Genomic DNA, 26,436 nt, shown 5'->3' with positions numbered 1-26,436 from the left:
TTCCTGGCTCTTTGCAGTGAACTGTTACCGAAACGGGTGCTATAGCAGGTCCCTAAGCGTCTTGAAAATCTTACGACCGTGAAACTGAAGCAGAACAGTGAAGAAGGCCTCATGGAGCTGCTCCACGCCTCCCGTTTGGCAAGACAAAAAAGGGCCATCCTTCTAGGTCAGGGCTCACTTTGACTTTCACTTTAGGAACAGAGCAGAGCAGGGTGAGCTTCCAAATAGGAACTGGAAGCACAAGGTTTCTTTCAGGAAAACTCATTTTCTTTGCAGAAGCAGGCAGGCAGTGACTAAATCCCTGGCAACAACAGTGCTTTTCAGGTATCTTCGAGGCCGCATGAACGGAGCTTTCCTATTGGCAAAACAAGCCTTGTGCCATCAGTTTCCTAATTTCTAGGTTGACAGGCAGCATACACTGAGGACCAGAGCTTCCTGGCTCTATGCAGTGTACTGTTACCGAAACGGGTGCTGTAGCAGGTCCCTAAGAGTCTTGAGAAGCTTACGACCGTGAAACTGAAGCAGAACAGTGAAGAAGGCCTCATGGAGCTGTTCCACGCCTCCCGTTTGGCAAGGCCAAAAAGGGCCTTCCTTCGAGGCCAGGGCTCACGTTGACTTTCACTTTAGGTATAGAGCATAGCAGGGTGAGCATCCAACTAGGAACTGGAAGCACAAGGTTTCTTACCGGAAAACTCAATATCTTCTCAGAACCATGCCGGCAGTGACTAAAACCCGGGCAACAACAATGCTTTTTAGGTATATTCGAGGCCGCATGAACGGAGCTTTCAGAATGGGCAAACAAGCCTTGTTCGATCAGTCTCCAATTTGTAAGTTCATATGCGGCATACAAGCAGGACCAAAGCTTCCTGGCTCTAGGCAGTTTTCTGACACCCAAACGGGTGCTGAAGCAAGGTCTCTAGGAGTCTTGGAAAGCTTACTACCGTTAAACTAAAGCAGAACAGCGTTCAAGGCCTCATGAAGCTGCTGCATACCTCCCGTTTTGTAAGGATATTCAGGGCCTTACATCGAGGCTAGTGCTCCCCTTGACTTTCATTTAGTTATGGAGCAGAGCAGGGTGAGCTTCCAACTAGGAACTGGAAGCACAAGGTTTCTTTCAGGGAAACTCATTGTCTAGGCAGAAGCAGGCAGGCAGTGACTAAATCCCCGGCAACAACCATGCTATTCAGGTATTTTCGAGGCCGCATGAACGGAGATTTCCTAATGGCTAAACAAGCCTTGTGCCATCAGTCTCCAATTTCTAGGTTGACACACAGCATACACGGAGGACCAGAGCGTCCTGGTTCTATGCACTGTTCTGTTACCGAAACGGGTGTTGAAGTAAGGTTCCTAGGAGTCTTGGAAACCTTACTAACGTTAAACTAAAGCAGAACAGCGTTGAAGGCCTCAAGGAGCTGCTGCATGCTTCCCGTTTTGTAAGGATATTCAGGGCCTTACATCGAGGCTAGTGCTCCCCTTGACTTTCACTTTAGTTATACAGCAGAGTAGGGTGATCTTCCAACTAGGAACTGGAAGCACAAGGTTTCTTTCGGGAAAATCATTTTCTTAGCAGAAGCAGGCAGGCAGTGACTAAATCCCCGGCAACAACAATGCTTTTCAGGTATCTTCGAGGCCGCATGAACGGAGCTTTCCTAATGGGAAAACAAGCCTTGTGCCATCAGTCTCCAATTTCTAGGTTGACACCCAGCATACACGGAGGACCAGAGCTTCCTGGCTCTATGCAGTGTACTGTTACGGAAACGGGTGCTGTAGCACGTCCCTAAGGGTCTTGAAAATCTTTCGACCGTGAAACTGAAGCAGAACAGTGAAGAAGGCCTCATGGAGCTGCTCCACGCCTCCCGTTTGGCAAGGCAAAAAAGGCCTTCCTTCTAGGTCAGGGCTCACTTTGACTTTCACTTTAGGAACAGAGCAGAGCAGGGTGAGCTTCCAAATAGGAACTGGAAGCACAAGGTTTCTTTCAGGAAAACTCATTTTCTTTGCAGAAGCAGGCAGGCAGTGACTAAATCCCTGGCAACAACAATGCTTTTCAGGTATCTTCAAGGCCGCATGAACGGAGCTTTCCTATTGGCAAAACAAGCCTTGTGCCATCAGTTTCCTAATTTCTAGGTTGACAGGCAGCATACACTGAGGACCAGAGCTTCCTGGCTCTATGCAGTGTACTGTTACCGAAACGGGTGCTGTAGCAGGTCCCTAAGAGTCTTGAGAAGCATACGACCGTGAAACTGAAGCAGAACAGTGAAGAAGGCCTCATGGAGCTGTTCCACGCCTCCCGTTTGGCAAGGCCAAAAAGGGCCTTCCTTCGAGGCCAGGGCTCACGTTGACTTTCACTTTAGGTATAGAGCAGAGCAGGGTGAGCTTCCAAATAGGAACTGGAAGCACAAGGTTTCTTACCGGAAAACTCAATATCTTCTCAGAACCATGCCGGCAGTGACTAAAACCCGGGCAAGAACAGTGCTTTTCAGGTATATTCGAGGCCGCATGAACGGAGCTTTCAGAATGGGCAAACAAGCCTTGTGCCATCAGTCTCCAATTTGTAAGTTCATATGCGGCATACACGCAGGACCACAGCTTCCTGGCTCTAGGCAGTTTTCTGACACCCAAACGGGTGCTGAAGCAAGGTCTCTAGGAGTCTTGGAAAGCTTACTACCGTTAAACTAAAGCAGAACAGTGTTCAAGGCCTCATGAAGCTGCTGCATTCCTCCCGTTTTGTAAGGATATTCAGGGCCTTACATCGAGGCTAGTGCTCCCCTTGACTTTCATTTAGTTACGGAGCAGAGCAGGGTGAGCTTCCAACTAGGATCTGGAAGCACAAGGTTTCTTTCAGGAAAACTCATTTTCTTCGCAGAAGCAGGCAGGCAGTGACTAAATCCCCGGCAACAACAATGCTATTCAGGTATTTTCGAGGCCGCATGAACAGAGCTTTCCTAATGGCTAAACAAGCCTTGTGCCATCAGTCTCCAATTTCTAGGTTGACACACAGCATACACGGAGGACCAGAGCTTCCTGGTTCTATGCACTGTTCTGTTACCGAAACGGGTGTTGAAGTAAGGTTCCTAGGAGTCTTGGAAAGCTTACTAACGTTAAACTAAAGCAGAACAGCGTTGAAGGCCTCAAGGAGCTGCTGCATGCTTCCCGTTTTGTAAGGATATTCAGGGCCTTACATCGAGGCTAGTGCTCCCCTTGACTTTCACTTTAGTTATACAGCAGAGTAGGGTGAGCTTCCAACTAGGAAATGGAAGCACAAGGTTTCTTTCGGGAAAAGTCATTTTCTTAGCAGAAGCAGGCAGGCAGTGACTAAATCCACGGCAACAACAATGCTTTTCAGGTATCTTCGAGGCCGCATGAACAGAGCTTTCCTAATGGCTAAACAAGCCTTGTGCCATCAGTCTCCAATTTCTAGGTTGACACACAGCATACACGGAGGACCAGAGCTTCCTGGCTCTATGCATTGTACTGTTACGGAAACGCCTGCTGTAGCAGGTCCCTAAGCGTCTTGAAAATCTTACGACCGTGAAACTGAAGCAGAACAGTGAAGAAGGCCTCATGGAGCTGCTCCACGCCTCCCGTTTGGCAAGGCAAGAAAGGGCCTTCTTCTAGGTCAGGGCTCACTTTGACTTTCAATTTAGGAACAGAGCAGAGCAGGGTGAGCTTCCAAATAGGAACTGGAAGCACAAGGTTTCTTTCAGGAAAACTCATTTTCTTTGCAGAAGCAGGCAGGCAGTGACTAAATCCCTGGCAACAACAGTGCTTTTCAGGTATCTTCGAGGCCGCATGAACGGAGCTTTCCTATTGGCAAAACAAGCCTTGTGCCATCAGTTTCCTAATTTCTAGGTTGACAGGCAGCATACACTGAGGACCAGAGCTTCCTGGCTCTATGCAGTGTACTGTTACCGAAACGGGTGCTGTAGCAGGTCCCTAAGAGTCTTGAGAAGCTTACGACCGTGAAACTGAAGCAGAACAGTGAAGAAGGCCTCATGGAGCTGTTCCACGCCTCCCGTTTGGCAAGGCCAAAAAGGGCCTTCCTTCGAGGCCAGGGCTCACGTTGACTTTCACTTTAGGTATAGAGCATAGCAGGGTGAGCATCCAACTAGGAACTGGAAGCACAAGGTTTCTTACCGGAAAACTCAATATCTTCTCAGAACCATGCCGGCAGTGACTAAAACCCGGGCAACAACAATGCTTTTTAGGTATATTCGAGGCCGCATGAACGGAGCTTTCAGAATGGGCAAACAAGCCTTGTTCGATCAGTCTCCAATTTGTAAGTTCATATGCGGCATACAAGCAGGACCAAAGCTTCCTGGCTCTACGCAGTTTTCTGACACCCAAACGGGTGCTGAAGCAAGGTCTCTAGGAGTCTTGGAAAGCTTACTACCGTTAAACTAAAGCAGAACAGCGTTCAAGGCCTCATGAAGCTGCTGCATACCTCCCGTTTTCTAAGGATATTCAGGGCCTTACATCGAGGCTAGTGCTCCCCTTGACTTTCATTTAGTTACAGAGCAGAGCAGGGTGAGCTTCCAACTAGGATCTGGAAGCACAAGGTTTCTTTCAGGAAAACTCATTTTCTTCGCAGAAGCAGGCAGGCAGTGACTAAATCCCCGGCAACAACAATGCTATTCAGGTATTTTCGAGGCCGCATGAACAGAGCTTTCCTAATGGCTAAACAAGCCTTGTGCCATCAGTCTCCAATTTCTAGGTTGACACACAGCATACACGGAGGACCAGAGCTTCCTGGTTCTATGCACTGTTATGTTACCGAAACGGGTGTTGAAGTAAGGTTCCTAGGAGTCTTGGAAAGCTTACTAACGTTAAACTAAAGCAGAACAGCGTTGAAGGCCTCAAGGAGCTGCTGCATGCTTCCCGTTTTGTAAGGATATTCAGGGCTTTACATCGAGGCTAGTGCTCCCCTTGACTTTCACTTTAGTTATACAGCAGAGTAGGGTGAGCTTCCAACTAGGAACTGGAAGCACAAGGTTTCTTTCGGGAAAATCATTTTCTTAGCAGAAGCAGGCAGGCAGTGACTAAATCCCCGGCAACAACAATGCTTTTCAGGTATCTTCGAGGCCGCATGAACGGAGCTTTCCTAATGGGAAAACAAGCCTTGTGCCATCAGTCTCCAATTACTAGGTTGACACCCAGCATACACGGAGGACCAGAGCTTCCTGGCTCTATGCAGTGTACTGTTACGGAAACGGGTGCTGTGGCACGTCCCTAAGCGTCTTGAAAATCTTACGACCGTGAAACTGAAGTAGAACACTGAAGAAGGCCTCATGGAGCTGCTCCACGCCTCCCGTTTGGCAAGGCAAAAAAGGGCCTTCCTTCTAGGTCAGGGCTCACTTTGACTTTCACTTTAGGAACAGAGCAGAGCAGGGTGAGCTTCCAAATAGGAACTGGAAGCACAAGGTTTCTTTCAGGAAAACTCATTTTCTTTGCAGAAGCAGGCAGGCAGTGACTAAATCCCTGGCAACAACAATGCTTTTCAGGTATCTTAGAGGCAGCATGAACGGAGCTTTCCTATTGGCAAAACAAGCCTTGTGCCATCAGTTTCCTAATTTCTAGGTTGACACCCAGCATACTCGGAGGACCAGAGCTTCCTGGCTCTATGCAGTGTACTGTTACCGAAACGGGTGCTGTAGCAGGTCCCTAAGAGTCTTGAGAAGCTTACGACCGTGAAACTGAAGCAGAACAGTGAAGAAGGCCTCATGGAGCTGTTCCACGCCTCCCGTTTGGCAAGGCCAAAAAGGGCCTTCCTTCTAGGTCAGGACTCACGTTGACTTTCACTTTAGGTATAGAGCAGAGCAGGGTTAGCTTCCAAATAGGAACTGGAAGCACAAGGTTTCTTACCGGAAAACTCAATATCTTCTCAGAACCATACCGGCAGTGACTAAAACCCGGGCAAGAACAATGCTTTTCAGGTATATTCGAGGCCGCATGAACGGAGCTTTCAGAATGGGCAAACAAGCCTTGTGCCATCAGTCTCCAATTTGTAAGTTCATATGCGGCATACACGGAGGACCACAGCTTCCTGGCTCTAGGCAGATTTCTGACACCCAAACGGGTGCTGAAGCAAGGTCTCTAGGAGTCTTGGAAAGCTTACTATCGTTAAACTAAAGCAGAACAGCGTTCAAGGCCTCATGAAGCTGCTGCATACCTCCCGTTTTGTAAGGATATTCAGGGCCTTACATCGAGGCTAGTGCTCCCCTTGACTTTCATTTAGTTATGGAGCAGAGCAGGGTAAGCTTCCAACTAGGATCTGGAAGCACAAGGTTTCTTTCAGGGAAACTCATTGTCTAGGCAGAAGCAGGCAGGCAGTGACTAAATCCCCGGCAACAACCATGCTATTCAGGTATTTTCGAGGCCGCATGAACAGAGATTTCCTAATGGCTAAACAAGCCTTGTGCCATCAGTCTCCAATTTCTAGGTTGACACGCAGCATACACGGAGGACCAGAGCTTCCTGGTTCTATGCACTGTTCTGTTACCGAAACGGGTGTTGAAGTAAGGTTCCTAGGAGTCTTGGAAAGCTTACTAACGTTAAACTAAAGCAGAACAGCATTGAAGGCCTCAAGGAGCTGCTGCATGCTTCCCGTTTCGTAAGGATATTCAGGGCCTTACATCGAGGCTAGTGCTCCCCTTGACTTTCACTTTAGTTATACAGCAGAGTAGGGTGAGCTTCCAACTAGGAACTGGAAGCACAAGGTTTCTTTCGGGAAAAGTCATTTTCTTAGCACAAGCAGGCAGGCAGTGACTAAATCCCCGGCAACAACAATGCTTTTCAGGTATCTTCGAGGCCACATGAACGGAGCTTTTCTAATGGGAAAACAAGCCTTGTGCCATCAGTCTCCAATTTCTAGGTTGACACGCAGCATACACGGAGGACCAGAGCTTCCTGGCTCTTTGCAGTGAACTGTTACCGAAACGGGTGCTATAGCAGGTCCCTAAGCGTCTTGAAAATCTTACGACCGTGAAACTGAAGCAGAACAGTGAAGAAGGCCTCATGGAGCTGCTCCACGCCTCCCGTTTGGCAAGACAAAAAAGGGCCATCCTTCTAGGTCAGGGCTCACTTTGACTTTCACTTTAGGAACAGAGCAGAGCAGGGTGAGCTTCCAAATAGGAACTGGAAGCACAAGGTTTCTTTCAGGAAAACTCATTTTCTTTGCAGAAGCAGGCAGGCAGTGACTAAATCCCTGGCAACAACAGTGCTTTTCAGGTATCTTCGAGGCCGCATGAACGGAGCTTTCCTATTGGCAAAACAAGCCTTGTGCCATCAGTTTCCTAATTTCTAGGTTGACAGGCAGCATACACTGAGGACCAGAGCTTCCTGGCTCTATGCAGTGTACTGTTACCGAAACGGGTGCTGTAGCAGGTCCCTAAGAGTCTTGAGAAGCTTACGACCGTGAAACTGAAGCAGAACAGTGAAGAAGGCCTCATGGAGCTGTTCCACGCCTCCCGTTTGGCAAGGCCAAAAAGGGCCTTCCTTCGAGGCCAGGGCTCACGTTGACTTTCACTTTAGGTATAGAGCATAGCAGGGTGAGCATCCAACTAGGAACTGGAAGCACAAGGTTTCTTACCGGAAAACTCAATATCTTCTCAGAACCATGCCGGCAGTGACTAAAACCCGGGCAACAACAATGCTTTTTAGGTATATTCGAGGCCGCATGAACGGAGCTTTCAGAATGGGCAAACAAGCCTTGTTCGATCAGTCTCCAATTTGTAAGTTCATATGCGGCATACAAGCAGGACCAAAACTTCCTGGCTCTAGGCAGTTTTCTGACACCCAAACGGGTGCTGAAGCAAGGTCTCTAGGAGTCTTGGAAAGCTTACTACCGTTAAACTAAAGCAGAACAGCGTTCAAGGCCTCATGAAGCTGCTGCATACCTCCCGTTTTGTAAGGATATTCAGGGCCTTACATCGAGGCTAGTGCTCCCCTTGACTTTCATTTAGTTATGGAGCAGAGCAGGGTGAGCTTCCAACTAGGAACTGGAAGCACAAGGTTTCTTTCAGGGAAACTCATTGTCTAGGCAGAAGCAGGCAGGCAGTGACTAAATCCCCGGCAACAACCATGCTATTCAGGTATTTTCGAGGCCGCATGAACGGAGATTTCCTAATGGCTAAACAAGCCTTGTGCCATCAGTCTCCAATTTCTAGGTTGACACACAGCATACACGGAGGACCAGAGCGTCCTGGTTCTATGCACTGTTCTGTTACCGAAACGGGTGTTGAAGTAAGGTTCCTAGGAGTCTTGGAAACCTTACTAACGTTAAACTAAAGCAGAACAGCGTTGAAGGCCTCAAGGAGCTGCTGCATGCTTCCCGTTTTGTAAGGATATTCAGGGCCTTACATCGAGGCTAGTGCTCCCCTTGACTTTCACTTTAGTTATACAGCAGAGTAGGGTGATCTTCCAACTAGGAACTGGAAGCACAAGGTTTCTTTCGGGAAAATCATTTTCTTAGCAGAAGCAGGCAGGCAGTGACTAAATCCCCGGCAACAACAATGCTTTTCAGGTATCTTCGAGGCCGCATGAACGGAGCTTTCCTAATGGGAAAACAAGCCTTGTGCCATCAGTCTCCAATTTCTAGGTTGACACCCAGCATACACGGAGGACCAGAGCTTCCTGGCTCTATGCAGTGTACTGTTACGGAAACGGGTGCTGTAGCACGTCCCTAAGGGTCTTGAAAATCTTTCGACCGTGAAACTGAAGCAGAACAGTGAAGAAGGCCTCATGGAGCTGCTCCACGCCTCCCGTTTGGCAAGGCAAAAAAGGGCCTTCCTTCTAGGTCAGGGCTCACTTTGACTTTCACTTTAGGAACAGAGCAGAGCAGGGTGAGCTTCCAAATAGGAACTGGAAGCACAAGGTTTCTTTCAGGAAAACTCATTTTCTTTGCAGAAGCAGGCAGGCAGTGACTAAATCCCTGGCAACAACAATGCTTTTCAGGTATCTTCAAGGCCGCATGAACGGAGCTTTCCTATTGGCAAAACAAGCCTTGTGCCATCAGTTTCCTAATTTCTAGGTTGACAGGCAGCATACACTGAGGACCAGAGCTTCCTGGCTCTATGCAGTGTACTGTTACCGAAACGGGTGCTGTAGCAGGTCCCTAAGAGTCTTGAGAAGCATACGACCGTGAAACTGAAGCAGAACAGTGAAGAAGGCCTCATGGAGCTGTTCCACGCCTCCCGTTTGGCAAGGCCAAAAAGGGCCTTCCTTCGAGGCCAGGGCTCACGTTGACTTTCACTTTAGGTATAGAGCAGAGCAGGGTGAGCTTCCAAATAGGAACTGGAAGCACAAGGTTTCTTACCGGAAAACTCAATATCTTCTCAGAACCATGCCGGCAGTGACTAAAACCCGGGCAAGAACAGTGCTTTTCAGGTATATTCGAGGCCGCATGAACGGAGCTTTCAGAATGGGCAAACAAGCCTTGTGCCATCAGTCTCCAATTTGTAAGTTCATATGCGGCATACACGCAGGACCACAGCTTCCTGGCTCTAGGCAGTTTTCTGACACCCAAACGGGTGCTGAAGCAAGGTCTCTAGGAGTCTTGGAAAGCTTACTACCGTTAAACTAAAGCAGAACAGTGTTCAAGGCCTCATGAAGCTGCTGCATTCCTCCCGTTTTGTAAGGATATTCAGGGCCTTACATCGAGGCTAGTGCTCCCCTTGACTTTCATTTAGTTACGGAGCAGAGCAGGGTGAGCTTCCAACTAGGATCTGGAAGCACAAGGTTTCTTTCAGGAAAACTCATTTTCTTCGCAGAAGCAGGCAGGCAGTGACTAAATCCCCGGCAACAACAATGCTATTCAGGTATTTTCGAGGCCGCATGAACAGAGCTTTCCTAATGGCTAAACAAGCCTTGTGCCATCAGTCTCCAATTTCTAGGTTGACACACAGCATACACGGAGGACCAGAGCTTCCTGGTTCTATGCACTGTTCTGTTACCGAAACGGGTGTTGAAGTAAGGTTCCTAGGAGTCTTGGAAAGCTTACTAACGTTAAACTAAAGCAGAACAGCGTTGAAGGCCTCAAGGAGCTGCTGCATGCTTCCCGTTTTGTAAGGATATTCAGGGCCTTACATCGAGGCTAGTGCTCCCCTTGACTTTCACTTTAGTTATACAGCAGAGTAGGGTGAGCTTCCAACTAGGAAATGGAAGCACAAGGTTTCTTTCGGGAAAAGTCATTTTCTTAGCAGAAGCAGGCAGGCAGTGACTAAATCCCCGGCAACAACAATGCTTTTCAGGTATCTTCGAGGCCGCATGAACAGAGCTTTCCTAATGGCTAAACAAGCCTTGTGCCATCAGTCTCCAATTTCTAGGTTGACACACAGCATACACGGAGGACCAGAGCTTCCTGGCTCTATGCATTGTACTGTTACGGAAACGCCTGCTGTAGCAGGTCCCTAAGCGTCTTGAAAATCTTACGACCGTGAAACTGAAGCAGAACAGTGAAGAAGGCCTCATGGAGCTGCTCCACGCCTCCCGTTTGGCAAGGCAAGAAAGGGCCTTCTTCTAGGTCAGGGCTCACTTTGACTTTCACTTTAGGAACAGAGCAGAGCAGGGTGAGCTTCCAAATAGGAACTGGAAGCACAAGGTTTCTTTCAGGAAAACTCATTTTCTTTGCAGAAGCAGGCAGGCAGTGACTAAATCCCTGGCAACAACAATGCTTTTCAGGTATCTTCGAGGCCGCATGAACGGAGCTTTCCTATTGTCAAAACAAGCCTTGTGCCATCAGTTTCCTAATTTCTAGGTTGACACACAGCATACTCGGAGGACCAGAGCTTCCTGGCTCTATGCAGTGTACTGTTACCGAAACGGGTGCTGTAGCAGGTCCCTAAGACTCTTGAGAAGCTTACGACCGTGAAACTGAAGCAGAACAGTGAAGAAGGCCTCATGGAGCTGTTCCACGCCTCCCGTTTGGCAAGGCCAAAAAGGGCCTTCCTTCTAGGTCAGGACTCACGTTGACTTTCACTTTAGGTATAGAGCAGAGCAGGGTTAGCTTCCAAATAGGAACTGGAAGCACAAGGTTTCTTACCGGAAAACTCAGTATCTTCTCAGAACCATACCGGCAGTGACTAAAACCCGGGCAAGAACAATGCTTTTCAGGTATATTCGAGGCCGCATGAACGGAGCTTTCAGAATGGGCAAACAAGCCTTGTGCCATCAGTCTCCAATTTGTAAGTTCATATGCGGCATACACGGAGGACCACAGCTTCCTGGCTCTAGGCAGATTTCTGACACCCAAACGGGTGCTGAAGCAAGGTCTCTAGGAGTCTTGGAAAGCTTACTATCGTTAAACTAAAGCAGAACAGCGTTCAAGGCCTCATGAAGCTGCTGCATACCTCCCGTTTTGTAAGGATATTCAGGGCCTTACATCGAGGCTAGTGCTCCCCTTGACTTTCATTTAGTTATGGAGCAGAGCAGGGTAAGCTTCCAACTAGGATCTGGAAGCACAAGGTTTCTTTCAGGGAAACTCATTGTCTAGGCAGAAGCAGGCAGGCAGTGACTAAATCCCCGGCAACAACCATGCTATTCAGGTATTTTCGAGGCCGCATGAACAGAGATTTCCTAATGGCTAAACAAGCCTTGTGCCATCAGTCTCCAATTTCTAGGTTGACACGCAGCATACACGGAGGACCAGAGCTTCCTGGTTCTATGCACTGTTCTGTTACCGAAACGGGTGTTGAAGTAAGGTTCCTAGGAGTCTTGGAAAGCTTACTAACGTTAAACTAAAGCAGAACAGCGTTGAAGGCCTCAAGGAGCTGCTGCATGCTTCCCGTTTTGTAAGGATATTCAGGGCCTTACATCGAGGCTAGTGCTCCCCTTGACTTTCACTTTAGTTATACAGCAGAGTAGGGTGAGCCTCCAACTAGGAACTGGAAGCACAAGGTTTCTTTCGGGAAAAGTCATTTTCTTAGCAGAAGCAGGCAGGCAGTGACTAAATCCCCGGCAACAACAATGCTTTTCAGGTATCTTCGAGGCCGCATGAACGGAGCTTTTCTAATGGGAAAACAAGCCTTGTGCCATCAGTCTCCAATTTCTAGGTTGACACGCAGCATACACGGAGGACCAGAGCTTCCTGGCTCTTTGCAGTGAACTGTTACCGAAACGGGTGCTGTAGCAGGTCCCTAAGAGTCTTGAAAATCTTACCACCGTGAAACTGAAGCAAAACAGTGAAGAAGGCCTCATGGAGCTGCTCCACGCCTCTCGTTTGGCAAGGCCAATCAGGGCCTTCCTTCGAGGCCAGGGCTCACGTTGACTTTCACTTTAGGTATAGAGCAGAGCAGGGTGAGCTTCCAAATAGGAACTGGAAGCACAAGGTTTCTTACCGGAAAACTCAATATCTTCTCAGAACCATGCCGGCAGTGACTAAAACCCGGGCAAGAACAATGCTTTTCAGGTATATTCGAGGCCCCATGAACGGAGCTTTCAGAATGGGCAAACAAGCCTTGTGCCATCAGTCTCCAATTTGTAAGTTCATATGCGGCATACACGCAGGACCAAAGCTTCCTGGCTCTAGGCAGTTTTCTGACACCCAAACGGGTGCTGAAGCAAGGTCTCTAGGAGACTTGGAAAGCTTACTACCGTTAAACTAAAGCAGAGCAGCGTTCAAGGCCTCATGAAGCTGCTGCATACCTCCCGTTTTGTAAGGATATTCAGGGCCTTACATCGAGGCTAGTGCTCCCCTTGACTTTCATTAAGTTATGGAGCAGCAGGGTGAGCTTCCAACTAGGAACTGGAAGCACAAGGTTTCTTTCAGGAAAACTCATTTTCTTCGCAGAAGCAGGCAGGCAGTGACTAAATCCCCGGCAACAACAATGCTATTCAAATATTTTCGAGGCCGCATGAACCGAGCTTTCCTAATGGCTAAACAAGCCTTGTGCCATCAGTCTCCAATTTCTAGATTGACACGCAGCATACACGGAGGACCAGAGCTTCCTGGTTCTATGCACTGTTCTGTTTCCGAAACGGGTGTTGAAGTAAGGTTCCTAGTAGTTTGGAAAGCTTACAAACGTTTAACTAAAGCAGAACAGCGTTGAAGGCCTCAAGGAGCTGCTGCATGCTTCCCGTTTTGTAAGGATATTCAGGGCCTTACATCGAGGCTACTGCTCCCCTTGACTTTCACTTTAGTTATACAGCAGAGTAGGGTGAGCTTCCAACTAGGAACTGGAAGCACAAGGTTTCTTTCGGGAAAACTCATTTTCTTAGCAGAAGCAGGCAGGCAGTGACTAAATCCCCGGCAACAAAAATGCTTTTCAGGTATCATCAAGGCCGCATGAATGGAACTTTCCTATTGGTAAAACAAGCCTTGTGCCATCAGTCTCCAATTTCTAGGTTAACACGCAGCATACACGGAGGACCAGAGCTTCCTGGCTCTATGTAGTGTACTGTTACGGAAACGGGTGCTATAGCAGGTCCCTAAGCGTCTTGAAAATCTTACGACCGTGAAACTGAAGCAGAACAGTGAAGAAGGCCTCATGGAGCTGCTCCACGCCTCCCGTTTGGCAAGACAAAAAACGGCCTTCCTTCTAGGTCAGGGCTCACTTTGACTTTCACTTTAGGAACAGAGCAGAGCAGGGTGAGCTTCCAAATAGGAACTGGAAGCACAAGGTTTCTTTCAGGAAAAGTCATTTTCTTTACAGAAGCAGGCAGGCAGTGACTAAATCCCTGGCAACAACAATGCTTTTCAGGTATCTTCGAGGCCGCATGAACGGAGCTTTTCTAATGGGAAAACAAGCCTTGTGCCATCAGTCTCCAATTTCTAGGTTGACACGCAGCATACACGGAGGACCAGAGCTTCCTGGCTCTTTGCAGTGAACTGTTACCGAAAGGGGTGCGGTAGCAGGTCCCTAAGAGTCTTGAAAAGCTTACGACCGTGAAACTGAAGCAGAACAGTGAAGAAGGCCTCATGGAGCTGCTCCACGCCTCTCGTTTGGCAAGGCCAATCAGGGCCTTCCTTCGAGGCCAGGGCTCACGTTGACTTTCACTTTAGGTATAGAGCAGAGCAGGGTGAGCTTCCAAATAGGAACTGGAAGCACAAGGTTTCTTACCGGAAAACTCAATATCTTCTCAGAACCATGCCGGCAGTGACTAAAACCCGGGCAAGAACAATGCTTTTCAGGTATATGCGAGGCCCCATGAACGGAGCTTTCAGAATGGGCAAACAAGCCTTGTGCCATCAGTCTCCAATTTGTAAGTTCATATGCGGCATACACGCAGGACCAAAGCTTCCTGGCTCTAGGCAGTTTTCTGACACCCAAACGGGTGCTGAAGCAAGGTCTCTAGGAGTCTTGGAAAGCTTACTACCGTTAAACTAAAGCAGAGCAGCGTTCAAGGCCTCATGAAGCTGCTGCATACCTCCCGTTTTGTAAGGATATTCAGGGTCTTACATCGAGGCTAGTGCTCCCCTTGACTTTCATTTAGTTACGGAGCAGAGCAGGGTGAGCTTCCAACTAGGATCTGGAAGCACAAGGTTTCTTTCAGGAAAACTCATTTTCTTCGCAGAAGCAGGCAGGCAGTGACTAAATCCCCGGCAACAACACTGCTATTCAAATATTTTCGAGGCCGCATGAACCGAGCTTTCCTAATGGCTAAACAAGCCTTGTGCCATCAGTCTCCAATTTCTAGGTTGACACGCAGCATACACGGAGGACCAGAGCTTCCTGGTTCTATGCACTGTTCTGTTTCCAAAACGGGTGTTGAAGTAAGGTTCCTAGGAGTTTGGAAAGCTTACTAACGTTAAACTAAAGCAGAACAGCGTTGAAGGCCTCAAGGAGCTGCTGCATGCTTCCCGTTTTGTAAGGATATTCAGGGCCTTACATCGAGGCTAGTGCTCCCCTTGACTTTCACTTTAGTTATACAGCAGAGTAGGGTGAGCTTCCAACTAGGAACTGGAAGCACAAGGTTTCTTTCGGGAAAAGTCATTTTCTTAGCAGAAGCAGGCAGGCAGTGACTAAATCCCCGGCAACAACAATGCTTTTCAGGTATCTTCGAGGCCGCATGAACGGAGCTTTCCTAATGGGAAAACAAGCCTTGTGCCATCAGTCTCCAATTTCTAGGTTGACACCCAGCATACACGGAGTACCAGAGCTTCCTGGCTCTATGCAGTGTACTGTTACGGAAACGGGTGCTGTAGCAGGTCCCTAAGCGTCTTGAAAATCTTACGACCGAGAAACTGAAGCAGAACAGTGAAGAAGGCCTCATGGAGCTGCTCCACGCCTCCCGTTTGGCAAGGCAAAAAAGGGCCTTCCTTCTAGGTCAGGGCTCACTTTGACTTTCACTTTAGGAACAGAGCAGAGCAGGGTGAGCTTCCAAATAGGAACTGGAAGCACAAGGTTTCTTTCAGGAAAACTCATTTTCTTTGCAGAAGCAGGCAGGCAGTGACTAAATCCCTGGCAACAACAATGCTTTTCAGGTATCTTCGAGGCCGCATGAACGGAGCTTTCCTATTGGCAAAACAAGCCTTGTGCCATCAGTTTCCTAATTTCTAGGTTGACACACAGCATACTCGGAGGACCCGAGCTTCCTGGCTCTATGCAGTGTACTGTTACCGAAACGGGTGCTGTAGCAGGTTCCTAAGAGTCTTGAAAAGCTTACTACCGTGAAACTGAAGCAGAACACTGAAGAAGGCCTCATGGAGCTGCTCCACGCCTCTCGTTTGGCAAGGCAAATCAGGGCCTTCCTTCGAGGCCAGGGCTCACGTTGACTTTCACTTTAGGTATAGAACAGAGCAGGGTGAGTTTCCAAATAGGAACTGGAAGCACAAGGTTTCTTACCGGAAAACTCAATATCTTCTCAGAACCATGCCGGCAGTGACCTAAACCCTGGCAACAACAGTGCTTTTCAGGTATCTTCGAGGCCGCATGAACGGAGCTTTTCTAATGGGAAAACAAGCCTTGTGCCATCAGTCTCCAATTTCTAGGTTGACACGCAGCATACACGGAGGACCAGAGCTTCCTGGCTCTTTGCAGTGAACTGTTACCGAAACGGGTGCTGTAGCAGGTCCCTAAGAGTCTTGAAAAGCTTACCACTGTGAAACTGAAGCAGAACAGTGAAGAAGGCCTCATGGAGCTGCTCCACGCCTCTCGTTTGGCAAGGCCAATCAGGGCCTTCCTTCGAGGCCAGGGCTCACGTTGACTTTCACTTTAGGTATAGAGCAGAGCAGGGTGAGCTTCCAAATAGGAACTGGAAGCACAAGGTTTCTTACCGGAAAACTCAATATCTTCTCAGAACCATGCCGGCAGTGACTAAAACCCTGGCAACAACAATGCGTTTCAGGTATATTCGAGGCCGCATGAACGGAGCTTTCAGAATGGGAAAACAAGCCTTGTGCCATCAGTCTCCAATTTGTAAGTTCATATGCGGCATACACGCAGGACCAAAGCTTCCTGGCTCTAGGCAGTTTTCTGATACCGAAACGGGTGCTGAAGCAAGGTCTCTAGGATTCTTGGAAAGCTTACTACCGTTAAACTAAAGCAGAACAGCGTTCAAGGACTCATGAAGCTGCTGCATACCTCCCGTTTTGTAAGGATATTCAGGGCCTTACATCGAGGCTAGTGCTCCCCTTGACTTTCATTTAGTTATGGAGCAGAGCAGGGTGAGCTTCCACTAGGAACTGGAAGCACAAGGTTTCTTTCAGGAAAACTCATTTTCTTCGCAGAAGCAGGCAGGCAGTGACTAAATCCCCGGCAACAACAATGCTATTCAGGTATCTTCGAGGCCGCATGAACGGAGCTTTCCTAATGGCTAAACAAGCCTTGTGCCATCAGTCTCCAATTTCTAGGTTGACACGCAGCATACACGGAGGACCAGAGCTTCCTTGCTCTATGCAGTGTTCTGTTACCGAAACGGGTGTTGAACTAATGTTCCTAGGAGTCTTGGAAAGCTACTACCGTTAAACTAAAGCAGAACAGCGTTGAAGGCCTCAAGGAGCTCTTGCATGCCTCCCGTTTTGTAAGGATATTCAGGGCCTTACATCGAGGCTAGTGGTCCCCTTGACTTTCACTTTAGTTAAAGAGAGGAGCAGGGTGAGCTTCCAACTAGGAACTGGAAGCACAAGGTTTCTTTCGGGAAAATCCATTTTCTTAGCAGAAGCATGCAGGCAGTGACTAAATCCCCGGCAACAACAATGCTTTTCAGGTATCTTCAAGGCCACATGAATGGAACTTTCCTATTGGCAAAACAAGCCTTGTGCCATCAGTCTCCAATTTCTAGGTTAACACGCAGCATACACGGAGGACCAGAGCTTCCTGGCTCTATGTAGTGTACTGTTACGGAAACGGGTGCTGTAGCAGGTCCCTAAGCGTCTTGAAAATCTTACGACCGTGAAACTGAGACAGAACAGTGAAGAAGGCCTCATGGAGCTGCTCCACGCCTTCCGTTTGGCAAGACAAAAAAGGGCCTTCCTTCTAGGTCAGGGCTCACTTTGACTTTCACTTTAGGAACAGAGCAGAGCAGGATGAGCTTCCAAATAGGAACTGGAAGCACAAGGTTTCTTTCAGGAAAACTCATTTTCTTTGCAGAAGCAGGCAGGCAGTGACTAAATCCCTGGCAACAACAATGCTTTTCAGGTATCTTCGAGGCCGCATGAACGGAGCTTTCCTATTGGCAAATCAAACCTTGTGCCATCAGTTTCCTAATTTCTAGGTTGACAGGCAGCATACACTGAGGACCAGAGTTTCCTGGCTCTATGCAGTGTACTGTTACCGAAACGGGTGCTGTAGCAGGTCCCTAAGAGTCTTGAGAAGCATACGACCGTGAAACTGAAGCAGAACAGTGAAGAAGGCCTCATGGAGCTGTTCCACGCCTCCCATTTGGCAAGGCCAAAAAGGGCCTTCCTTCGAGGCCAGGGCTCACGTTGACTTTCACTTTAGGTATAGAGCAGAGCAGGGTGAGCTTCCAAATAGGAACTGGAAGCACAAGGTTTCTTACCGGAAAACTCAATATCTTCTCAGAACCATGCCGGCAGTGACTAAAACCCGGGCAACAACAATGCTTTTCAGGTATATTCGAGGCCGCATGAACGGAGCTTTCAGAATGGGCAAACAAGCCTTGTGCCATCAGTCTCCAATTTGTAAGTTCATATGCGGCATACAAGCAGGACCAAAGCTTCCTGGCTCTAGGCAGTTTTCTGACACCCAAACGGGTGCTGAAGCAAGGTCTCTAGGAGTCTTGGAAAGCTTACTACCGTTAAACTAAAGCAGAACAGCGTTCAAGGCCTCATGAAGCTGCTGCATACCTCCCGTTTTGTAAGGATATTCAGGGCCTTACATCGAGGCTAGTGCTCCCCTTGAATTTCATTTAGTTATGGAGCACAGCAGGGTGAGCTTCCAACTAGGAACTGGAAGCACAAGGTTTCTTTCAGGGAAACTCATTGTCTAGGCAGAAGCAGGCAGGCAGTGACTAAATCCCCGGCAACAACCATGCTATTCAGGTATTTTCGAGGCCGCATGAACGGAGATTTCCTAATGGCTAAACAAGCCTTGTGCCATCAGTCTCCAATTTCTAGGTTGACACGCAGCATACACGGAGGACCAGAGCTTCCTGGTTCTATGCACTGTTCTGTTACCGAAACGGGTGATGAAGTAAGGTTCCTAGGAGTCTTGGAAAGCTTACTAACGTTAAACTAAAGCAGAACAGCATTGAAGGCCTCAAGGAGCTGCTGCATGCTTCCCGTTTTGTAAGGATATTCAGGGCCTTACATCGAGGCTAGTGCTCCCCTTGACTTTCACTTTAGTTATACAGCAGAGTAGGGTGAGCTTCCAACTAGGAACTGGAAGCACACGTTTCTTTCGGGAAAAGTCATTTTCTTAGCAGAAGCAGGCAAGCAGTGACTAAATCCCCGGCAACAACAATGCTTTTCAGGTATCTTCGAGGCCACATGAACGGAGCTTTCCTAATGGGAAAACAAGACTTGTGCCATCAGTCTCCAATTTCTAGGTTGACACGCATAATACACGGAGGACCAGAGCTTCCTGGCTCTATGCAGTGTACTGTTACCGAAACGGGTGCTGTAGCAGGTCCCTAAGAGTCTTGAGAAGCATACGACCGTGAAACTGAAGCAGAACAGTGAAGAAGGCCTCATGGAGCTGTTCCACGCCTCCCATTTGGCAAGGCCAAAAAGGGCCTTCCTTCGAGGCCAGGGCTCACGTTGACTTTCACTTTAGGTATAGAGCAGAGCAGGGTGAGCTTCCAAATAGGAATTGGAAGCACAAGGTTTCTTACCGGAAAACTCAATATCTTCTCAGAACCATGCCGGCAGTGACTAAAACCCGGGCAACAACAATGCTTTTCAGGTATATTCGAGGCCGCATGAACGGAGCTTTCAGAATGGGCAAACAAGCCTTGTGCCATTAGTCTCCAATTTGTAAGTTCATATGCGGCATACAAGCAGGACCAAAGCTTCCTGGCTCTAGGCAGTTTTCTGACACCCAAACGGGTGCTGAAGCAAGGTCTCTAGGAGTCTTGGAAAGCTTACTACCGTTAAAGTAAAGCAGAACAGCGTTCAAGGCCTCATGAAGCTGCTGCATACCTCCCGTTTTGTAAGGATATTCAGGGCCTTACATCGAGGCTAGTGCTCCCCTTGAATTTCATTTAGTTATGGAGCACAGCAGGGTGAGCTTCCAACTAGGAACTGGAAGCACAAGGTTTCTTTCAGGGAAACTCATTGTCTAGGCAGAAGCAGGCAGGCAGTGACTAAATCCCCGGCAACAACCATGCTATTCAGGTATTTTCGAGGCCGCATGAACGGAGATTTCCTAATGGCTAAACAAGCCTTGTGCCATCAGTCTCCAATTTCTAGGTTGACACGCAGCATACACGGAGGACCAGAGCTTCCTGGTTCTATGCACTGTTCTGTTACCGAAACGGGTGATGAAGTAAGGTTCCTAGGAGTCTTGGAAAGCTTACTAACGTTAAACTAAAGCAGAACAGCATTGAAGGCCTCAAGGAGCTGCTGCATGCTTCCCGTTTTGTAAGGATATTCAGGGCCTTACATCGAGGCTAGTGCTCCCCTTGACTTTCACTTTAGTTATACAGCAGAGTAGGGTGAGCTTCCAACTAGGAACTGGAAGCACACGTTTCTTTCGGGAAAAGTCATTTTCTTAGCAGAAGCAGGCAAGCAGTGACTAAATCCCCGGCAACAACAATGCTTTTCAGGTATCTTCGAGGCCACATGAACGGAGCTTTCCTAATGGGAAAACAAGACTTGTGCCATCAGTCTCCAAATTCTAGGTTGACACGCAGCATACACGGAGGACCAGAGCTTCCTGGCTCTATGCAGTGTACTGTTACGGAAACGGGTGCTGTAGCAGGTCCCTAAGAGTCTTGAAAATCTTACCACCGTGAAACTGAAGCAGAACAGTGAAGACGGCCTCATGGAGCTGCTCCACGCCTCCCGTTTGGCAAGGCAAAAAAGGGCCTTCCTTCTAGGTCAGGACTCACTTTGACTTTCACTTTAGGAACAGAGCAGAGCAGGGTGAGCTTCCAAATAGGAACTGGAAGTACAAGGTTCTTTCAGGAAAACTCATTTTCTTTGCAGAAACAGGCAGGCAGTGACTAAATCCCTGGCAACAACAATGCTTTTCAGGTATCTTCGAGGCCGCATGAACGGAGCTTTCCTATTGGCAAAACAAGCCTTGTGCCATCAGTTTCCTAATTTCTAGGTTGACACCCAGCATACACGGAGGACCAGAGCTTCCTGGCTCTATGCAGTGTACTGTTACGGAAACGGGTGCTGTAGCAGGTCCCTAAGCGTCTTGAAAATCTTACGACCGTGAAACTGAAGCAGAACAGTGAAGAAGGCCTCATGGAGCTGCTCCACGCCTCCCGTTTGGCAAGACAAATCAGGGCCTTCCTTCGAGGCTATGGCTCACGTTGACTTTCACTTTAGGTATAGAGCCGAGCAGGGTGAGCTTCCAACTGGGAACTGGAAGCTCAAGGTTTCTTACCGAAAACTCAATATCTTCTCAGAACCCTGCCAGCAGTGACTAAAACCCGGGCAACAACAATGCTTTTCAGGTATATTCGAGGCCACATGAACGGAGCTTTCAGAATGGGCAAACAAGCCTTGTGCCATCAGTCTCCAATTTGTAAGTTTATATGCGGCATACACGCAGGACCAAAGCTTCCTGGCTCTAGGCAGTTTTCTGACACCCAAACGTGTGCTGAAGCAAGGTCTCTAGGAGTCTTGGAAAGCTTACTACCGTTAAACTAAAGCAGAAATGCGTTCAAGGCCTCATGAAGCTGCTGCATACCTCCCGTTTTGTAAGGATATTCAGGGCCTTACATCGAGGCTAGTGCTCCCCTTGACTTTCATTTAATTATGGAGCAGAGCAGTGTGAGCTTCCAACTAGGAACTGGAAGCACAAGGTTTCTTTCAGGAAAACTCATTTTCTTCGCAGAAGCAGGCAGGCAGTCACTAAATCCCCGGCAACAACAATGCTATTCAGGTATCTCCGAGGCCGCATGAACGGAGCTTTCCTAATGGCTAAACAAGCCTTGTGCCATCAGCCTCCAATTTCTAGGTTGACACGCAGCATACACGGAGGAACAGAGCTTCCTGGCTCTATGCAGTGTTCTGTTACCGAAACGGGTGTTGAACTAATGTTCCTAGGAGTCTTGGAAAGCTACTACCGTTAAACTAAAGCAGAACAGCGTTGAAGGCCTCAAGGAGCTCTTGCATGCCTCCCGTTTTGTAAGGATATTCAGGGCCTTACATCGAGGCTAGTGGTCCCCTTGACTTTCACTTTAGTTAAAGAGAGGCGCTGGGTGAGCTTCCAACTAAGAACTGGAAACACAAGGTTTCTTTCGGGAAAACTCATTTTCTTAGCAGAAGCAGGCAGGCAGTGACTAAATCCCCGGCAACAACAATGCTTTTCAGGTAACTTCAAGGCCGCATGAATGGAACTTTCCTTTTGGCAAAACAACCCTTGTGCCATCAGTCTCCAATTTCTAGGTTAACACGCAGCATACACGGAGGACTAGAGCTTCCTGGCTCTATGCAGTGTACTGTTACGGAAACGGGTGCTGTAGCAGGTCCCTAAGCGTCTTGAAAATCTTACGACCGTGAAACTGAAGCAGAACAGTGAAGAAGGCCTCATGGAGCTGCTCCACACCTCCCGTTTGGCAAGGCAAAAGAGGGCCCTCCTTCTAGGTCAGGGCTCACTTTGACTTTCACTTTAGGAACAGAGCAGAGCAGGGTGAGCTTCCAAATAGGAACTGGAAGCACAAGGTTTCTTTCAGGAAAACTCATTTTCTTTGCAGAAGCAGGCAGGCAGTGACTAAATCCCTGGCAACAACAATGCTTTTCAGGTATCTTCGAGGCCGCATGAACGGAGCTTTCCTATTGGCAAATCAAACCTTGTGCCATCAGTTTCCTAATTTCTAGGTTGACAGGCAGCATACACTGAGGACCAGAGCTTCCTGGCTCTATGCAGTGTACTGTTACCGAAACGGGTGCTGTAGCAGGTCCCTAAGAGTCTTGAAAAGCTTACTACCGTGAAACTGAAGCAGAACACTGAAGAAGGCCTCATGGAGCTGCTCCACGCCTCTCGTTTGGCAAGGCAAATCAGGGCCTTCCTTCGAGGCCAGGGCTCACGTTGACTTTCACTTTAGGTATAGAGCAGAGCAGGGTGAGCTTCCAAATAGGAACTGGAAGCACAAGGTTTCTTACCGGAAAACTCAATATCTTCTCAGAACCATGCTGGCAGTGACCTAAACCCTGGCAACAACAGTGCTTTTCAGGTATCTTCGAGGCCGCATGAACGGAGCTTTTCTAATGGGAAAACAAGCCTTGTGCCATCAGTCTCCAATTTCTAGGTTGACACGCAGAATACACGGAGGACCAGAGCTTCCTGGCTCTTTGCAGTGAACTGTTACCGAAACGGGTGCTGTAGCAGGTCCCTAAGAGTCTTGAAAAGCTTACTACCGTGAAACTGAAGCAGAACACTGAAGAAGGCCTCATGGAGCTGCTCCACGCCTCTCGTTTGGCAAGGCCAATCAGGGCCTTCCTTCGAGGCCAGGGCTCACGTTGACTTTCACTTTAGGTATAGAGCAGAGCAGGGTGAGCTTCCAAATAGGAACTGGAAGCACAAGGTTTCTTACCGGAAAACTCAATATCTTCTCAGAACCATGCCGGCAGTGACTAAAACCCGGGCAAGAACAATGATTTTCAGGTATATTCGAGGCCCCATGAACCGAGCTTTCAGAATGGGCAAACAAGCCTTGTGCCATCAGTCTCCAATTTGTAAGTTCATATGCGGCATACACGCAGGACCAAAGCTTCCTGGCTCTAGGCAGTTTTCTGACACCCAAACGGGTGCTGAAGCAAGGTCTCTAGGAGTCTTGGAAAGCTTACTACCGTTAAACTAAAGCAGAACAGCGTTCAAGGCCTCATGAAGCTGCTGCATACCTCCCGTTTTGTAAGGATATTCAGGGCCTTACATCGAGGCTAGTGCTCCCCTTGACTTTCATTTAGTTATGGAGCAGAGCAGGGTGAGCTTCCAACTAGGAACTGGAAGCACAAGGTTTCTTTCAGGAAAACTCATTTTCTTCGCAGAAGCAGGCAGGCAGTGACTAAATCCCCGGCAACAACAATGCTATTCAGGTATTTTCGAGGCCGCATGAACAGAGCTTTCCTAATGGCTAAACAAGCCTTGTGCCATCAGTCTCCAATTTCTAGGTTGACACACAGCATACACGGAGGACCAGAGCTTCCTGGTTCTATGCACTGTTCTGTTACCGAAACGGGTGTTGAAGTAAGGTTCCTAGGAGTCTTGGAAAGCTTACTAACGTTAAACTAAAGCAGAACAGCGTTGAAGGCCTCAAGGAGCTGCTGCATGCTTCCCGTTTTGTAAGGATATTCAGGGCCTTACATCGAGGCTAGTGCTCCCCTTGACTTTCACTTTAGTTATACAGCAGAGTAGGGTGAGCCTCCAACTAGGAACTGGAAGCACAAGGTTTCTTTCGGGAAAAGTCATTTTCTTAGCAGAAGCAGGCAGGCAGTGACTAAATCCCCGGCAACAACAATGCTTTTCAGGTATCTTCGAGGCCGCATGAACGGAGCTTTTCTAATGGGAAAACAAGCCTTGTGCCATCAGTCTCCAATTTCTAGGTTGACACGCAGCATACACGGAGGACCAGAGCTTCCTGGCTCTTTGCAGTGAACTGTTACCGAAACGGGTGCTGTAGCAGGTCCCTAAGAGTCTTGAAAATCTTACCACCGTGAAACTGAAGCAAAACAGTGAAGAAGGCCTCATGGAGCTGCTCCACGCCTCTCGTTTGGCAAGGCCAATCAGGGCCTTCCTTCGAGGCCAGGGCTCACGTTGACTTTCACTTTAGGTATAGAGCAGAGCAGGGTGAGCTTCCAAATAGGAACTGGAAGCACAAGGTTTCTTACCGGAAAACTCAATATCTTCTCAGAACCATGCCGGCAGTGACTAAAACCCGGGCAAGAACAATGCTTTTCAGGTATATTCGAGGCCCCATGAACGGAGCTTTCAGAATGGGCAAACAAGCCTTGTGCCATCAGTCTCCAATTTGTAAGTTCATATGCGGCATACACGCAGGACCAAAGCTTCCTGGCTCTAGGCAGTTTTCTGACACCCAAACGGGTGCTGAAGCAAGGTCTCTAGGAGACTTGGAAAGCTTACTACCGTTAAACTAAAGCAGAGCAGCGTTCAAGGCCTCATGAAGCTGCTGCATACCTCCCGTTTTGTAAGGATATTCAGGGCCTTACATCGAGGCTAGTGCTCCCCTTGACTTTCATTAAGTTATGGAGCAGCAGGGTGAGCTTCCAACTAGGAACTGGAAGCACAAGGTTTCTTTCAGGAAAACTCATTTTCTTCGCAGAAGCAGGCAGGCAGTGACTAAATCCCCGGCAACAACAATGCTATTCAAATATTTTCGAGGCCGCATGAACCGAGCTTTCCTAATGGCTAAACAAGCCTTGTGCCATCAGTCTCCAATTTCTAGATTGACACGCAGCATACACGGAGGACCAGAGCTTCCTGGTTCTATGCACTGTTCTGTTTCCGAAACGGGTGTTGAAGTAAGGTTCCTAGTAGTTTGGAAAGCTTACAAACGTTTAACTAAAGCAGAACAGCGTTGAAGGCCTCAAGGAGCTGCTGCATGCTTCCCGTTTTGTAAGGATATTCAGGGCCTTACATCGAGGCTACTGCTCCCCTTGACTTTCACTTTAGTTATACAGCAGAGTAGGGTGAGCTTCCAACTAGGAACTGGAAGCACAAGGTTTCTTTCGGGAAAACTCATTTTCTTAGCAGAAGCAGGCAGGCAGTGACTAAATCCCCGGCAACAAAAATGCTTTTCAGGTATCTTCAAGGCCGCATGAATGGAACTTTCCTATTGGTAAAACAAGCCTTGTGCCATCAGTCTCCAATTTCTAGGTTAACACGCAGCATACACGGAGGACCAGAGCTTCCTGGCTCTATGTAGTGTACTGTTACGGAAACGGGTGCTATAGCAGGTCCCTAAGCGTCTTGAAAATCTTACGACCGTGAAACTGAAGCAGAACAGTGAAGAAGGCCTCATGGAGCTGCTCCACGCCTCCCGTTTGGCAAGACAAAAAACGGCCTTCCTTCTAGGTCAGGGCTCACTTTGACTTTCACTTTAGGAACAGAGCAGAGCAGGGTGAGCTTCCAAATAGGAACTGGAAGCACAAGGTTTCTTTCAGGAAAAGTCATTTTCTTTACAGAAGCAGGCAGGCAGTGACTAAATCCCTGGCAACAACAATGCTTTTCAGGTATCTTCGAGGCCGCATGAACGGAGCTTTTCTAATGGGAAAACAAGCCTTGTGCCATCAGTCTCCAATTTCTAGGTTGACACGCAGCATACACGGAGGACCAGAGCTTCCTGGCTCTTTGCAGTGAACTGTTACCGAAAGGGGTGCGGTAGCAGGTCCCTAAGAGTCTTGAAAAGCTTACGACCGTGAAACTGAAGCAGAACAGTGAAGAAGGCCTCATGGAGCTGCTCCACGCCTCTCGTTTGGCAAGGCCAATCAGGGCCTTCCTTCGAGGCCAGGGCTCACGTTGACTTTCACTTTAGGTATAGAGCAGAGCAGGGTGAGCTTCCAAATAGGAACTGGAAGCACAAGGTTTCTTACCGGAAAACTCAATATCTTCTCAGAACCATGCCGGCAGTGACTAAAACCCGGGCAAGAACAATGCTTTTCAGGTATATGCGAGGCCCCATGAACGGAGCTTTCAGAATGGGCAAACAAGCCTTGTGCCATCAGTCTCCAATTTGTAAGTTCATATGCGGCATACACGCAGGACCAAAGCTTCCTGGCTCTAGGCAGTTTTCTGACACCCAAACGGGTGCTGAAGCAAGGTCTCTAGGAGTCTTGGAAAGCTTACTACCGTTAAACTAAAGCAGAGCAGCGTTCAAGGCCTCATGAAGCTGCTGCATACCTCCCGTTTT

The 26,436-nt window shown here is 48.3% G+C and overlaps 2 long non-coding RNA genes across 2 annotated transcripts; one reads left to right on the top strand and one right to left on the bottom strand.

Moving 5' to 3' along the window:
* Window positions 1–6,706: 6,706 nt before the first annotated feature.
* Window positions 6,707–15,929, bottom strand: LOC309654314. Its single transcript, XR_014260133.1, has 3 exons — window positions 15,546–15,929; window positions 8,265–8,646; window positions 6,707–6,969 (listed from the first exon to the last, which is right to left on the bottom strand). It is a non-coding gene; the product is annotated as an uncharacterized lncRNA (long non-coding RNA).
* Window positions 14,729–16,727, top strand: LOC309654313. The gene is made up of 2 exons (XR_014260132.1): window positions 14,729–15,059; window positions 15,923–16,727. It is a non-coding gene; the product is annotated as an uncharacterized lncRNA (long non-coding RNA).
* Window positions 16,728–26,436: the final 9,709 nt, after the last annotated feature.

The sequence above is a fragment of the Balaenoptera physalus genome (assembly GCF_965194825.1).
Source record: "Balaenoptera physalus genome assembly, contig: HAP1_SCAFFOLD_2729, whole genome shotgun sequence".
In the NCBI taxonomy this organism is placed as follows: Eukaryota; Metazoa; Chordata; class Mammalia; order Artiodactyla; family Balaenopteridae; genus Balaenoptera; species Balaenoptera physalus.
This window is presented reverse-complemented; position numbering and strand designations above follow the sequence as displayed.